General features: G+C 39.9%; 1 long non-coding RNA gene across 1 annotated transcript; it reads left to right on the top strand.

Annotated features, from left to right (window-relative positions):
* The first annotated feature begins 844 nt into the window (after positions 1 to 844).
* On the top strand, positions 845 to 12,113 carry LOC144380416 (uncharacterized). The gene is made up of 4 exons (XR_013444546.1): positions 845 to 934; positions 5,913 to 5,996; positions 9,050 to 9,258; positions 10,992 to 12,113. It is a non-coding gene; the product is annotated as an uncharacterized LOC144380416 (long non-coding RNA).
* Positions 12,114 to 14,799: the final 2,686 nt, after the last annotated feature.

Here is a 14,799-nt window from a genome sequence, read left to right as displayed (position 1 = left end):
AGGAGGGAACATTTCCAAACTCACTTTATTATGCCAGCATTACCCTGATACCAAAGCCAGACAAGCACACTATAAGAAAATCACAGGCCTATATCTTTGATGAAGACAGCTGCAAGAGTCCTCAACAAAATACTAGCAAATGAACTCAACAGCACATTAAAAGCATCATACTCATGATCAAGTGGAATTTAACCCTGGGATGCAAGGTGGTTGAACATATACAAATCAATAAGCATGATACATCACATTAACAGAATGAAAGATAAAAGCCGTATCATCTCAACAAATGTAGAACAATTCAACACCCTTTCATGATAAAAACTCTTAACAAATTAGATATAGAAAGAATGTATCTCAACATGACAAAGGCCATATATGACAAGCTCATAGTTAACATCATACTCAAGGGAGAAAATGTAAAAGCTTTTCCTGTAATATCAGGAACAAGACAAGGATGTTCACGTTCACCACTTCTAGCCATCATAATACTGGAAGTTCTAGTGGGAGCAGTTAGGCAAGAAAAAGCAATAAAAGTCACCTAAATTGGAAAGGAAGAAATATAGTTGCCTCTGTCGATGACATTATCTTATATATAGAAAACCCTAAAGACTCCACCAAAAAACCTCTAGAACTAATAAACAAATTAAGCTAAGTTGCAGGATACAAAATTAACTTTCTTCCTTCTTGATGCTTCAAGATCCCTTCTTTTATAACTTCCTTTCTGCTTGAAGAACTTCCTGTAGCCATTATTTAAGAGTAGGTCTGGTAGCAACAAATTCTTTTAATTTTCTTTATCTGCAAATGTCTTGATTCCCCTTCACACCTCAAGGATATTCTTTCCTTTCAGAACTTGAAAATTCTATACCACTTCCTTCTGCCTTCCATGGTTTCAGATGAGAAACCCACTGCTGTTCAAATTGGTGTTCCCTCATAGGTAAGGTGTCATTTCTGCTGCTTTCAAGGTTTTATCTTTGCCTTTAGTTTTCAGAGGTTTACCTATAATGTTTTTACATTATAAAAATTTTTTAAAAATCTAGCATGTTGGGATTTGCTCAGATTCTTGTATCTGTGTTTTCTTTTGAGAAATTTGGAGTTCTTTAAGTCATTATTTTTTCCTTTTTAAAAAAAAGATTTCATTTATTAGACAGAAAGAGAGCACAAGCAGGGGAAAGGGAGAAGCAGGGGAGAGGGAGAAGCAGGCTCACCGCCAAGCAGGGACCCAACATGAGCTCAATCCCAGGACTATGGGATTATGACCTGCGCCAAAGGCAGAGGATTAACCAACTGAGCCACCCAGGTGCCCCAGTTGTTATTTTTTCTAATATTCTTTCAGCCCCACTCTCTTTCTCCTCTTCTCCTGGGACTCCAAAATTATGAATGCTTTCCTTGTTGTTCCACAGGTTCCTGAGAGTCTATTATTTTTTTCCAATCTATTTTCTGTCTTTTTCAGATTGGGTGAATTTTATTAATTTGTCCTCAAATTCATTGATTCTATCTGCTGACATATTTACTCTAGTATTGAGTTCATTTAGCAAGTTTTTTAATTTGGGGTATTGTATTTTTCAGTTAGAAGATTTCCATTTCAATCTTTTTCGTAACTTACATTTTTCTGAGATTTTCTATTTTTTCATCTATTTCATTTGTTATTGCTTGTTGATGCTTTTTGTGATGGCTACTTTAAACTCCTTGTCAAATCATTCCAACACCTGAGTCATCTCTGTGTTGGCATCAGTTGATTGCCTTTTTTCATTGAAGTTGTGATTTTCCTGGTTCTTAATATGATGGGCGATTTTCTTTTCCTTTTCTTTTTTCCTTTCTTTTTTTTTCCCATGGGTGATTTTCGGTTGTATCCTGGACATTTTTACTATTACGTTGTGAGACTTTAGGTCCTATGTAAATCTTTTATTTCAGCAAGTAGTTATCTGTTTAGGTTTAGCATGCAGGTCCTGACCTGTTTTTTTGTGGTGTGGCTTGAATGACAGCTTAATTTTCAGAGGCTTTGCAGTATTTTTGGGAGTGCTTGGCTTATCTGGTGCTGCAGGAACTCCCACTGGTCCCTTTTGGTGCTGCTTGAGGGGACCAAAGGGGCTGCCCCGGTCAGGGCCACCTGATGTCTCTCGGTGGAAGAAGGGAACCTCTGGCCCATAGGGATGAAGAATGCTTCCGGAGCCAGGCAGCTCGCTGTGCAGAGCAGAATCTCTCTTACCGGTGCCAACCTAGCACCTGGTGTCTCTTGGCAAGGGAGGAGTCTCAGGTCTGGCAAAGGAGGAGAGCACTTCCTTTAGCTGCTTGCTTTTAGTGGGGCTCTTAATCAATCCCCCCCTGCCAGCACTGTCAGGATCACCTGGTGTTGTCAGAAGGCCTCCTGTTTGATCTGGTGAAGAAATGAGCCCACCTGGGCTGCTCTGTGTTGCTAGGTTGAGGGTCTGAAAATGCCAGGCCTGGGTTGCCTTCTTCTGTTGGGTGGGGAGGGGAGAGGGAGATGTAAGGCATCCTGCTGCTGTGTTGTTCCTATAGTCCTAGGATCCCAAACAAGCTTGCCTTTCTCTTCCCACCTTCTAGAGTGTTCCTTCGGTTGCCCCTTGAGTTCTTTCCAGGGTTGATAGTTGTACTTAGCAGGGGGGAGCAGAGAGAAATGGGTCTAAGCCATCTTGTCCAGAACAAAATTTCTTTCTAATTTTTAATTATTTGTTGTAAAACTAAAGAACAACTGAAGAAAGTATCGTTCTGGTTATTATATGATTGCTACTGGGAATAATTTTGGCATGGAAATAAAGGGCATTTAAAAAAATGATCTGCTCCAGGTGTCTAATATACTAGCTATGCCACTGAGAGGGAGCAAAGTAAAAGGAGAGATCAGAAAGATTGTGGAGAACAGCCTTGAAGCCAAGGGTGGAAAGAGTGTTAAGAAGCTGAGAGAGGTTATTATTTTATTTGCTTTATGATGGGATTAGAAACCAGAGGATCTGAAGCATTAGGTTGCTTGCCCAAAATTGCTTTGGCATTTGGCTGCAGGATGGTTGCAGGATTCAGGATTATGACATTCCAAGACCATGGTAACAGCACACAGTTTCCCAGGGTGCCACTTTCAAACTCCAAACACAACATTTTCTAGAAGATATACTACAATAGCCAAGTACCTTTTGCCTATCTGCAAAATGAACAGAAAGTTTCAAAAGAAACAAATGTTTACTAAATTTGACTAGTATTAAATGTCTGTTATTAATTGTCTCTTAAGCATCCTGCATGGAGGGGGCTTAGTGTTCATGAATTCATTTCAAGATAATAATTACCAATGGAGTGTTTACTCTTAGAGGGAGACTATTAAATTATAATTGGCATTTGGATAAGTCTGTAAAACCAATTCTTACGTCTTTCTTTAAGTGTCTGATTTCTCAAATTTATCTGTGACAATTTCTAATATTTCACATTTCTGCAAGTTTCTTTTGCCCATGATCACGATCACTTTCATATAAGCTAAACCTTTGTTCCCAAGAGTACATGCAGGATTCCAGATAAAGGCTGACCACTTTCTGATTAAATGTGTTTCAGTCTTTCATTAAATCTCTCTATACAACAATATCTACATCCCTGCCTTTTTTCAGGCTCAATTTTTAGAAATCTACTGAAAGACTCAAATATATACATATAAATTTAAAATATTTAGGAGTCTTTTTCCAAAGGGAAATTTGTTTTTAAAGAAACTTAAGACAAGAGACTTCCTTCCCCCAAAAATCCTCCAGGAAAACTATCTCCAAATGAAACCAAACTGCAGATAGCATTCTGGATGAAATTCACTACCCAATACAGAAAGTTTATGTATTTTGGCAACTGCAATTGGGCTGTGATTATTTGTTATATTGAGCCATGGGAAACGACTCACTGGAAATAGATTAAGGTATCTTTGGAAAATCTCTTAACACTTTCAAGATGTTGGGATGCCATCTCACCTACCCCAAATTTCCTCCAACACATGAAATGGCCTCCCAGCATCCGGAAAAAGTGAACCAATCTTCCAAGAGTGTCTGTCTTGCAGTCAGCTGACACTCCTGCCTGAGGTGCAACTGGTTTCAAGGGTCTTAGCTTCCTCCTGCACATCTTAGAGTATTTGTGGTAAAAGTTATGATGCTCTGGTAATTTGAGACCTCAACTCACAGCTGAGCTATTAAATCATGACTCTATGAGCAGGTGAGATGGCAAGGGTTTGAGTACAAATGATCAGGCTTATAAATTACAGGTGCAAGAATCCATCCAACAGTATAATTATGACTCAACTTGGAAGAATCTAAGGGTCAGAGCCATGAAATATGATGTACAAATGATTTCACCAAGAGGAGCGATGCACTCATTTATAGGGCAGGTTCTAACATCTATAATCCTGCAACTTGGGGCAACAGGAAGAAAATCTGCCCTTGCAAACCTGCCTAAAAGCACTAATATTACTAGTTCTCCTCCTCATCTGTTTCAATATAAGATCATCAACTTATCTGAATGCTTCAGAATATTCCCCTGCACCAAAAACTGCCCTCCTGCGAAGTGAACACGTAAAAAGCCATTGATGTGTTACGCGCGGTGTGGCTGGCTCTGCAGTGCCAAGGCAAACTGGAGAAATAATTATTTGATGTTAGATAATCATTTGCTTATTTGATAATTAAAAAATCCCAAATTATTATTGCAACCCAAATGTCTCCTGGGGGATATGCATGAGTCAAATTAATCCAAACTCCCTGGATCTTAACTCTACCTGCTTATTCAGAGCCGCCAGTGCTATGGTCTGAAATTTGTGCCCCTCCACCCCCAAAGTCACATACTGAAATCCTACCCCCCAAGATGATGGTATTAGGAGGTGGTGGCCTATGGGAGGTGATTAGGTCAGAAGGGTAGAGCCCTCATGATTGGGATTAGTGCCCTTATAAAAGAGACCTCACAGAGTTCCTTACCCCTTCTAGCATGTGAGAATACCACAAGACATCAGCAGTCTGCAAGCTGGAAGTGGGCCTTCAGAACCCAATCATGCTGGCATTCTGATCTTGGACTTCCAGCCTCCAGAACTGTGAGAAATAAATGTTGATGAGCCACCCAGTTTGTGGTATTTTTGTTATAGCAGCCCGAACAGACAGCTTTCTGGAAAAGCCCCCTCCCAACCAAGTATTCCTGGATGTCCCTGGAGGGGTTTCACAGGGAGCTCAGGAAGCAGTATGGCAGCTGCAGCCTCCACGCATCCACTATGATCAAATTTTTCTCCTCTCCTGCAAGGGCTTCCCCTTGTCAGCGTCATCTACTCAAAAGTGGAGTGAGGGTATCTTCCCAGTGCTGCTGCTGAGGGTAAGAACTTCAATTTCCCCACTGACTGCACTCTCTTGCCATGCTCTCTAAATGGTCCATGATGCAGTAGCAGAGACATGTTCATTTGCGGGCAGCAGTCTAGAGAATGTCTCTCTTCTCCACTGTGTAATATTCTTTGTCACCTGAGCCCCAAAGCAAAAAATTGTGTTCAGTCTCATCAGAATGCCTCATAAAATAGTTTCTTCCATGTTAGATCTCAATAATATCTTTCTCCATCGAGGCTCAAAACCATGGTATCAAACCAGGCAAGGACAACAATCTTGCCTTCTACTCTCTTGTCCTCATTTCCAATTCTCCACCCTCCTCTACCTGTGCACTACATGCACCAAACTCCTCTTTCGGGACGCCTGGGTGGCTCAGTCGGTTAAGTGTCTGCCTTCGGCTCAGGTCATGATCTCAGGGTCCTGGGATCAAGTCGCGCATCAGGCTCCTTGCTCAGCAGGGAGTCTGCTTCTCCCTCTGCCTGCCCCTCCTTCTGCTTGTGCTCTCTCTCTCTGCCAAATAAATAAATAACACAGGGGAATATTTAAAAAAAAAAAAAAAACAACTCCTCTTTCTTCCTTCAGATGCAAAAGTCAAGAACTCAAGGGTTCATGGACACCAATTCAGAGAAATGTTGCCCACCCTACCAAACCTCTCTGCTGCCAGGAGTAAGTGATTCTCTGTGAGATAGTTTATTCTTCATTGCCTTCAATCCTCCACTTGGCTTTGGCTGTTTCAACATGGCTTTGGATTCTCTAGAGCAGGGGTCTCCAAAATGGGCTGGTCAAACCCCAGGGTGAGTGAGATAATACCCTGGGGCGTAGGGAGCAAATGTCAGAATCAGTAGATAGACAGATTCAGTTTTACTCTTATTAAAATAAAGATCACCACCAGTGCCCTCCGTCAGTCTGTATGAGAGGGTCCGATGTTTTTCAGGGTATCCTGGGGAAAGGAGTGAATGTTCCACACTGGGAAGAGTTGACAATGGAACCCTCATGTGATCATTTCTTTCGGCATATTGCAAAGTATTACCATTGATATGTTCCTGGTTAGGTGGCACTGTAAATTATGTTACCCAGTTTTAACTAATAACTCTCCCAAATTTGGCAAGTAGCTTAAAGAATCCCTGCAAAGAAACCACAGATCAAGACACGGCCACTAACTCAAGTTCACAAAAGGCTAAGAGAAATGGCAGCAGTAACAATTCTTCCACCCTCGTAGTAGCTCAGCATCAGCCATATTATATAAAACAACAAATTCAAATCACATTACTTAAAAATAGAAGTTATCAAGAAATATGTTATTAATAATTATTTTAGTTTGGAGTCCCCCCCAAAACAGACCCCAAGGACAAGGATTTAGATGCAAGTATCTTATTTGGGAGGTAATTCCAGGAAGCACAGTGAGGGAGTAGGGAAGTGACGTACAAAGGCAGGAAAGCCAATAAAAGATATGCTGATGAATCGATTACTACTGTGGGTACCCAGGACCCTCTGAGGGGCTGTGTGGAACAACACTGTCCCTCTGAGGTGCAAGGAAGTTCGAGTGTTTATCCACTGACTCTTGTCCCTCATTGGTTAAGAGTCATTTCTGGGGTATGTTAGGTCCCTTGCACTCTGGTCTCTCCCATATATACTGACTACACTTTAATAGTCCGAGAATGCTTTCATGAGGACAGACATAGGAAGTGTTACTTGTACAGGAACCTTCTGCAGATGACTGCTAGGATGGGCCAGGGGTTCTGGGTTGGGCACTGATAGTGTCTGCCACCACAATTAACCTTTTTGTGACTGCGTATGGTTTCTTGAGCTAGTAGTACACAAATATAATTTAGAAACAAATATATCTATATCAGTGGTTCATGCCCCAAATATTTTTACTGATACAGGTGTCTGGATCACAAAAAGCTTTGGAGCTCACTCCTCTAGGGGGAGTTGGAATCTCAGAATTGTTTATGACCACTAACTACAAGTCCTGTTGAAATACCCCAGGCCAGAGTAAAGTCATAGAATAAAAATCATTAAACCGCTTTTTTTGCCCAGAAGTATCTTACAAAGGAGTGTCTCCCTCTGTTCTCACAACACTCCTAGCAACTTGGTTGCTTAACTTCTCTTTCGGCATCATGACATTTAAGAGCAGTTTGTTTTGTTGATGAAAATGTCAAAATATGGGGTTCATGGTGGGCAAGAAAGGGAGGAAATTATAAAGGAAGATGGTATTGAAAGGATGGGGTTCTCACTTTCCCAGTGGACCCTGAGAGAGACTGAGCTACCTCTCATGACATTTGACCATGCTGCCCTCCATGGTGAGAAGGGTCACTTCCCCCGGGGAGTAGGATGTGGGGTGGGTGGAGAGCCACGAGGTCCTACTCGTTGATCAGATTGATCTTTCTGACTTACCATTTAGGGCCTCTTTGTCTTAAGTAGCCTGAACTGAACCAACAAAGTTTACGCAATCAAGATTTTTCTGGGACCTGCTTTAGTCATTGGTACTTGACACATCAATGGTCTATATCGCTGATTTTTAGTGTCTCCAGATTATTAAGCTTCAAGAAGTACTAGAAGAGTTAGGGCCATGAGCTCTCTGTCCTAGTATGCTGTTTATGTCAGGGGAACAAAAGGACAAGTTTTGGAAGGATACATCTTTCTTGCAGACTAAGCTAGAAAGATACTACCAAAACATATGAACTCTGCTTAACCATCTAACCTCAGCCAATCAACAACTGCTGACTTGACATTTGTGCCAGGGCCTGTGGTAGGTTCGAAAGGAAGGAAGGGAGAGAAGGAGGAAGGAAGGAATCATCCTAGGCTTCCTTAAAAGGTAGCTAGCCTTAGACAAGGCTGTACATGGTGATTACCAAATGAAGTGGACAAACATGGAAACATCTCAATAGCTTTGATCAAAGCTATGATGATCAGGGAAGCATCCAGAAAGAGGTGGATCTGAGCTAAAAAGTATTCTCAAACTTGAATACACATCAGAACCACATGGACTGTTAAATCAGATTGTAGGTCCTCACTCCCCAGAAATTCAGATTCCCTAAGGTCTGTGGTGAGACCTAAGCATTTGCATTTATAACAAGTTCCCAGGTAATGTGGGTGGTGCTGGTCTAGAGACCACATTTGAGAACCATTTCTCTGAAGGAGTTTAGATATGTAGAAGAGCAGGGAGTTGCTATGAGGAAGGTGGTACCTTATTCTGCAGGGAAAAGTGGAAAACATATTTAGAAGGATTCTGAAGTGAAGGGATTGTAGATAGAAGAATGGGAGATAAGAATGTAAGGCCTGTCTGAAGATTTTGAAATTTATCCTGTAGGCAACTAGAAGTCATTGAATATATCTGAGTAGTGACACGACATGATGGAAACTTTATTTTAGAACTGTTTCTTTACAGTATATTCCATTGTGTGAGTAGGGGAAGGGAAGAGATGGACAGAAAAATGTAAAAGCTTATGAATTTAAGTTGTTTAAAAGTCTATTTTGTAGGGCCACCTGAGTGGCTCAGTCGGTTGAGCATCCAACTCTTGGTTTTGGCTCAGGTCATGATCTTGGGGTCGTGGGATAAAGCCCTGCGTCAGGCTCCACTCAGCATGGAGTCTGCTTGAGATTCTCTCTCCCTCTCCCTCTGCCCCTCCCGCTTGTGCTCTCTCTCTCTCTCTCTCTAAAATAAATAAATAAATCTTGAAATGTCTATTTTGTTGTATACCATTCTTTCCAAACAGAGGTGAGAAAAGTACTTCTTTGGAGATTACATTTTGATGAGAAGCCTGGGCCAGCATTCCTCTTGGAAAAGAAGACAGAGGCAAACAAATGGCATTTGAGTTTTGGTCTTCCATTATTCAAACTTTCCTTAAAAATGACAGCATGGAAATCTTCAAGTCTGCTTGGAATCTGAGCCAATTTGATGGGAGAATCTGCAGATTTTCAAGCAGTAAGTTGATCTGTGGTGGCCTTCAACCCAGGAGTGAGGACTTTTCTGTTTATAGTCTTGACTCCAAAGAGATCCAAATTTGCTCCATCCTGGAAGTGTATCACTAAGGGGTAATTTTCAGTGTTTAAACTGGCTTATAATAAGACCACATTGAAATTTTTTTTTCTTCCTCTGTGAGGATAAATGCAATGTGTGTGACACTGATTCTCTAAGAGGCAAGAGAATTGCGCTCCAAGGGCATATACACATACACACCCACCCCACGTTGTATTGGCCGAGAGCGCTGCACTGAGGGAGATGCTCGGGCATATTTCTGCATGAAGCAAAATCAATATGGGCGAACCTGAAAACCATCTGTTGGGAACTTTTGGAAAGGTAGATGAAAGAGGAGGTGAGAGACAAGGGTGAAGACTTGGGAAACAGTCCAAGGAAGCTCTTTCGACAACTCAAGTCATTACTTAACATTGATGTAAACATCTGGGAGCCCACAGGCCCTGCCTAAAGGGGCCTAGAGCCCACATGGTTGCACAGTTCAAAACAAACCTCTGGCATCTCAAAATGTTCCTACACCTTTGTTCTCTTGGGTTCCACCTTGCTAGGTAACCCTCCTCTCTTCTGTGATTTTTCTCCCATTTCCTGCTTTTCTCATTCTTTAGCCGCCACCCAGCTCTCTATGGGTGGAATAATAATTTAGCACAAGTTCAATTTTTTTGAAAATGTTTTGCAGTAAAATATTACTGCTTTTGTTCTCTGTGGCTAGAGGGGTGGTGGCCTGGTATGACTGCCCCAATTTTAAAGGCAGGGAAAATAAGGATAATGGATCAAGTGATTTGCCAGAGATGAAATGAATGAGATTAGCACTCGTTTCTTTTTATCCCAGCAACTGAAATAAATACAAGAACTAAATTGTAGCAATTATTTAGGAAAGCACTAGAAAACATCATTCTTTGTGATTCTTGTGAAATGAATGTGGTAACAGAGAAGATGGCTCTGCCAGTTTTTAATTCAGTGAAGGTTTTGAACATATTTCTAATTCCTTTGACACATCTCCAGTTTTCTCATGCATAAAATGGAGCTAATACAATAATTAGTATCTACCTTATAGGGTGGTTGTAACGATTAAATGACTTAAAACATGTTGAGCACTTAGAACAGTACATGGCATCTAATAAGCACTCAATAAATTTATTAGTATTATGGCTGTTGCAATAGCAACATCAGTTTATTTTAAAGTGACAACCTTAATATTCAAATCTTCCAAAAATGCATACCAGAAAATGCCTAGCTGCAAAGGAAATCATACTGGTTTGCCTGAGAACCTTACTAGAATGAGAAAATAAGGGGTAGAGATTGAGTTAATGAGTGGTTCATCACTCTTCCAGAACATTTTGGAAATTAAACTCTTCATTTTAGGGTTTATTTGTATCAGGTCTGGCTGTGCCTTTGGAAAAATGGAACCCAAATATTGCAGGTGCCATTCCTGCTCCTACCTACCTGATCCCCATTGTAGCACCCAATTTCCCAGCCACTAAGAGTGTACTGTGATCAGGTTCTGATGTGACACCAAATTTATCTGTGACTGCTAAAGCAGTCAGTCCTGCTTGTCACACCTGTCACCTCTCAAATATAAACCCCACAGGTCATCTCTCCCCTCCCATACTCTCGACCAAGGGTTTCTTTGCTTTGATTTTCACCTCTCTTGGTCTTCCTGTCCCTCCCAATCTTTTACACAGTGTCCACTGGAATTCTGATGCCCCCTTCCATAGCAAGCAACTCTGTGGATGCCTGTTCCATCACCATCTAGTGGTAATTGAAGCCTGGCTCTCCCAAGAAGCTCTCAACTTCCTAAGGCTCTTTTATACAGATGTTGTTTATTCTACTGCATTTCATGAAGATGATGACCATCATTTACTTCTCCTCCCCCATCTTTATATGAAAACCTCTTTATAAAAAACTTGTGGGGAACTTCCACTTTCAAGAAGATGGAGTGGGTATACTTTTCCTTATTCCTCCCACTGAGTACAACTAACAACCCTAGACATTATATGTAAAACAAACATAAAAAGACTGAAAGGTGGAGAAAGGAAGGCAGACTGGCTAGGGACCTGAGGACCTGAAGAACAACAAGGTCATGAATTCCATGGATTTTCTTTTTGTCTCATATATCACAGAATTGGAGCTGAAGAAGCTGACAATCTGGAACACAAACAGATGCAGACAAATAAAAAAAAAAAGCCCAAACAAAAGCCTGCTATCTCCAGCCAAAGTACCAGGAAAGGGACAGGCTTATAAGACAGAACGTTTAGAAAATAACTACTTTACTCCAGCCAAACACCACAGAAAGAACTGTAGTCTAGACTTCCACCACTGCGTGGCTGTAACTAGGCCCCCCCCTCACCAGAGTGGTCAGAGGAAGCTGAGTAGGGAGCCATGTCTTTCATCCCTGCTTGGTGGTAACAAACACACATCCCTTGCAATGTTGGTGGAGACCATGTGGGAAGCCTGGATCCCCATCTCCACCTAGCTGGAATGATGCACCTCTCTCTCCTCCCCACTAGGAGTCCTAGTGGAGAGTCAGGACTCTCCCCACCATCCAGTGGTAACGAGACAACCACCAAAAGTGTCAGGGAAGGCTTTGCAGGGAATTGGAACTCCCCTAAGATGATAACAGAAGCTGAGTGGAGAACCTGGGTTTCTACACTCATCAAGCAGGAACAAAGTGCCACTCCTATTTCTCCAGCCTGAGCAGTGTCAGGAAGCCAGTTAAAACAGAAGGTTTCAATAAGAGCCAGAGTATCACAGCTTAAGTGTCCAGGTCTCAATTAAAAAAAAAAAAAAAAAAAAAAAAAAAAAAACTCCATCATACAAAGAACCAGGAAAATCTCAATTTGAATGAAAAAGACAATCAAAAGCTGCCAACATCGAGATGGAAGAGCTGTTAGAATTATATGACAAAAACAAAAGCAGCCATCAATTGCTTCAATGAGCAATTACAAACAAGATTGAAACAATGAAAACGCAGACAGTATCAGCAAGGAAATAGGAAGTCTCAGCAAAGAAAGAGAAGATATAAAGAAGAACCAAATGGAAATTGTAGAACTGAAAATATAGTAGCCAAAATTAAAAACTCAATAGATGGGCTCAATAGCAGGACGGAAAGGAGGATAGAGGACAGAACTGGTGAACCTGAAGAAAGAACAATAAAGATTACCAAATCTGAATAACAGAGAAAAAACAGACTGAGAAATATGAACAGAGTCTCAAGGAACTGTGGGACTATAACAAAAGATCTAACATCTGGGTCACTGGAGTCCCAGATGGAGAGGAGAAAGAGGATGGGGCTGGAAAAGTGCTTAAAGAAATAATAGCTGAAAACTCTCCAAATATGGTGAAATAGATAAATCTATAAATTCCAGAAATTGAGCAAGCCTCAAACAGGATAAAACCAAAGAAATCCCCACCAAGTCATATAATAGTCAAACTTCTGAAAGCTAAAGCTGAAGATAAATCTTGAAAGCAGTGAGAGAGAAACAACACATTCCCTATAGGGGGAAAATAATTCAAATAACAGCAGGTTTCTCATCAGAAACCATAGAGACCAAAATAAAGCAGTATAACATTTTTCATGAACTGAAAGAAAAAAGAACTGTCAATCCAGAAGTCTATATCCAGTGAAAATATCCATCAGGAATGAAGAGGAAGGAGGAAATCAAGACATTCTCAGATGAAGAAAAACTAAGAGAAATTGTCACCAGAAGACCTATCCTAAAAGAATGGCTAAAGTAAATTTTTTAAACAGAAAACAAATGATATCAGGAAGGAAGTACAACAGAAAGAGTAAAAATGTGGGTAAATACGTTTTCCCTCTCTTTAGTCTTCTAAATTATGTTTCATGATCGAGGCAAAAATTATAACACTAATCTGATGTGTTTCTAAATGTATGCAAAGAAAATATTTAAGACAATTATACTCCAAACCAAGGAGAGTAAAGGGAGCTAAGGTTTCTGTACTTCACTAGAACTGGTAAAATGGCTAGCAGACTGTGATAAGCTATGTATATGTAATGTAATATCTAGAGCAACTACTAAAAAGGTTATACAGGGATACACTCAAAGACACTATATAGACACCCCAAAATTGATTCTAAAAAATGTTTATGTAACCCACAGGAGGGCAGAAAAAACAAAACAGACATGATACACACAGAGAACAAATAGAAAACAAAATAATGAAATAGAGACTTAAGCCTTAACAGGCCAATAATTATATTAAATGTAACTGGTCTAAACATACCAATTAAAAGACTGAAATTGGCATAGTGGATTAAAGAACATGACACAACTATAACAAACTTTAAATATAATGACATAGGTGGGTTGAAATTAAAAGGAGGGAAAAAGATGTATCATGTAAACAGTCAAAAGAGAACAGAAATGGCTACATTGATATTAGATAAAGTGAGACTATAAAGTAAAGAAAATTACCAGACACAAAGGGGGACAGAACAATAAAAGAGTCAACCCACCAGGCACACATAGTAATCTTAAATGTGTATGCATCAAATGACAGAGCTGACAAATCTGTGAAGCAATAAAATGATATAACTGAAAGGAGAAATAGACAAATCTACCATCATATTTAGAAGCTACAGTACAGAACATCTAAACAGGAAATCAGAAAGGATGTCAAAGCAACCAACAACACTGTCAACCAATAGGATCTAATAGATATTTATACAACACTCTGCCCAACAATGGAAAAATACATATTATTTTCAAGTGTCCACAGATAATATATGAAGGTAGACCATATCCTGGCCATTAAAAAAAACCCCACAACTTATTTAAAAGAATTTAAATAACATAAAGTATGTTCTCCAACCATAATGGATTCAAACTAGAAATCAATAACTACAAGATAACAGGAACATCTCCAAACAGTTAGAAATTAAACACACTTCTAAATAATCCATGTGTTAAAAGAGGAAGTCTGAAGGGAAATTTTAAAAATACAATGAACTGAAATAAAATGAAAATATGCATATCAAAATATATGAGACCCAGTTAAAGCTGAGAGGGAAATTTATAGCATAAAACATTTATATTAGAAAAGAGGAACAGTCTCAAATCAGTAGCATCAGTGCCCACCTCAATAACCGAGAAAAAGAGAAAAATAAATGCCAAGCAAGCAGAAGGAAGGTAAGAATAAGAACAACAACAACACACACACACAAAAAAATCAGTGAAATTGACAACATAAAAACAATTGAGAAAATCAATGAAACAAAAAGCTGGTCTTTTGAAAAAAATCAGTAAAACTGACAAACCTCTGGCAAGACTGACAAAAGAGAGTGAAGACATAAATTACCACTATCAGGAATTAAACAGGGAATATCACAACAGACTCTGCAGACATTAACAGTAGAATAAGGAAATACTATGAAAACTCTACATACCTAAATTTGACAACTTAGATGAAAATGACCAAGTCTTCAAAAAGTACAAAGTAGTACAACTCACCCAATACGAAACAAATCATTTG

This window comes from Halichoerus grypus, chromosome X (genome assembly GCF_964656455.1).
Source record: "Halichoerus grypus chromosome X, mHalGry1.hap1.1, whole genome shotgun sequence".
Classification (NCBI taxonomy): domain Eukaryota; kingdom Metazoa; phylum Chordata; class Mammalia; order Carnivora; family Phocidae; genus Halichoerus; species Halichoerus grypus.
The sequence above is the reverse complement of the archived record's forward strand: the minus strand, read 5'-3'. Positions and strand labels throughout refer to the sequence as shown.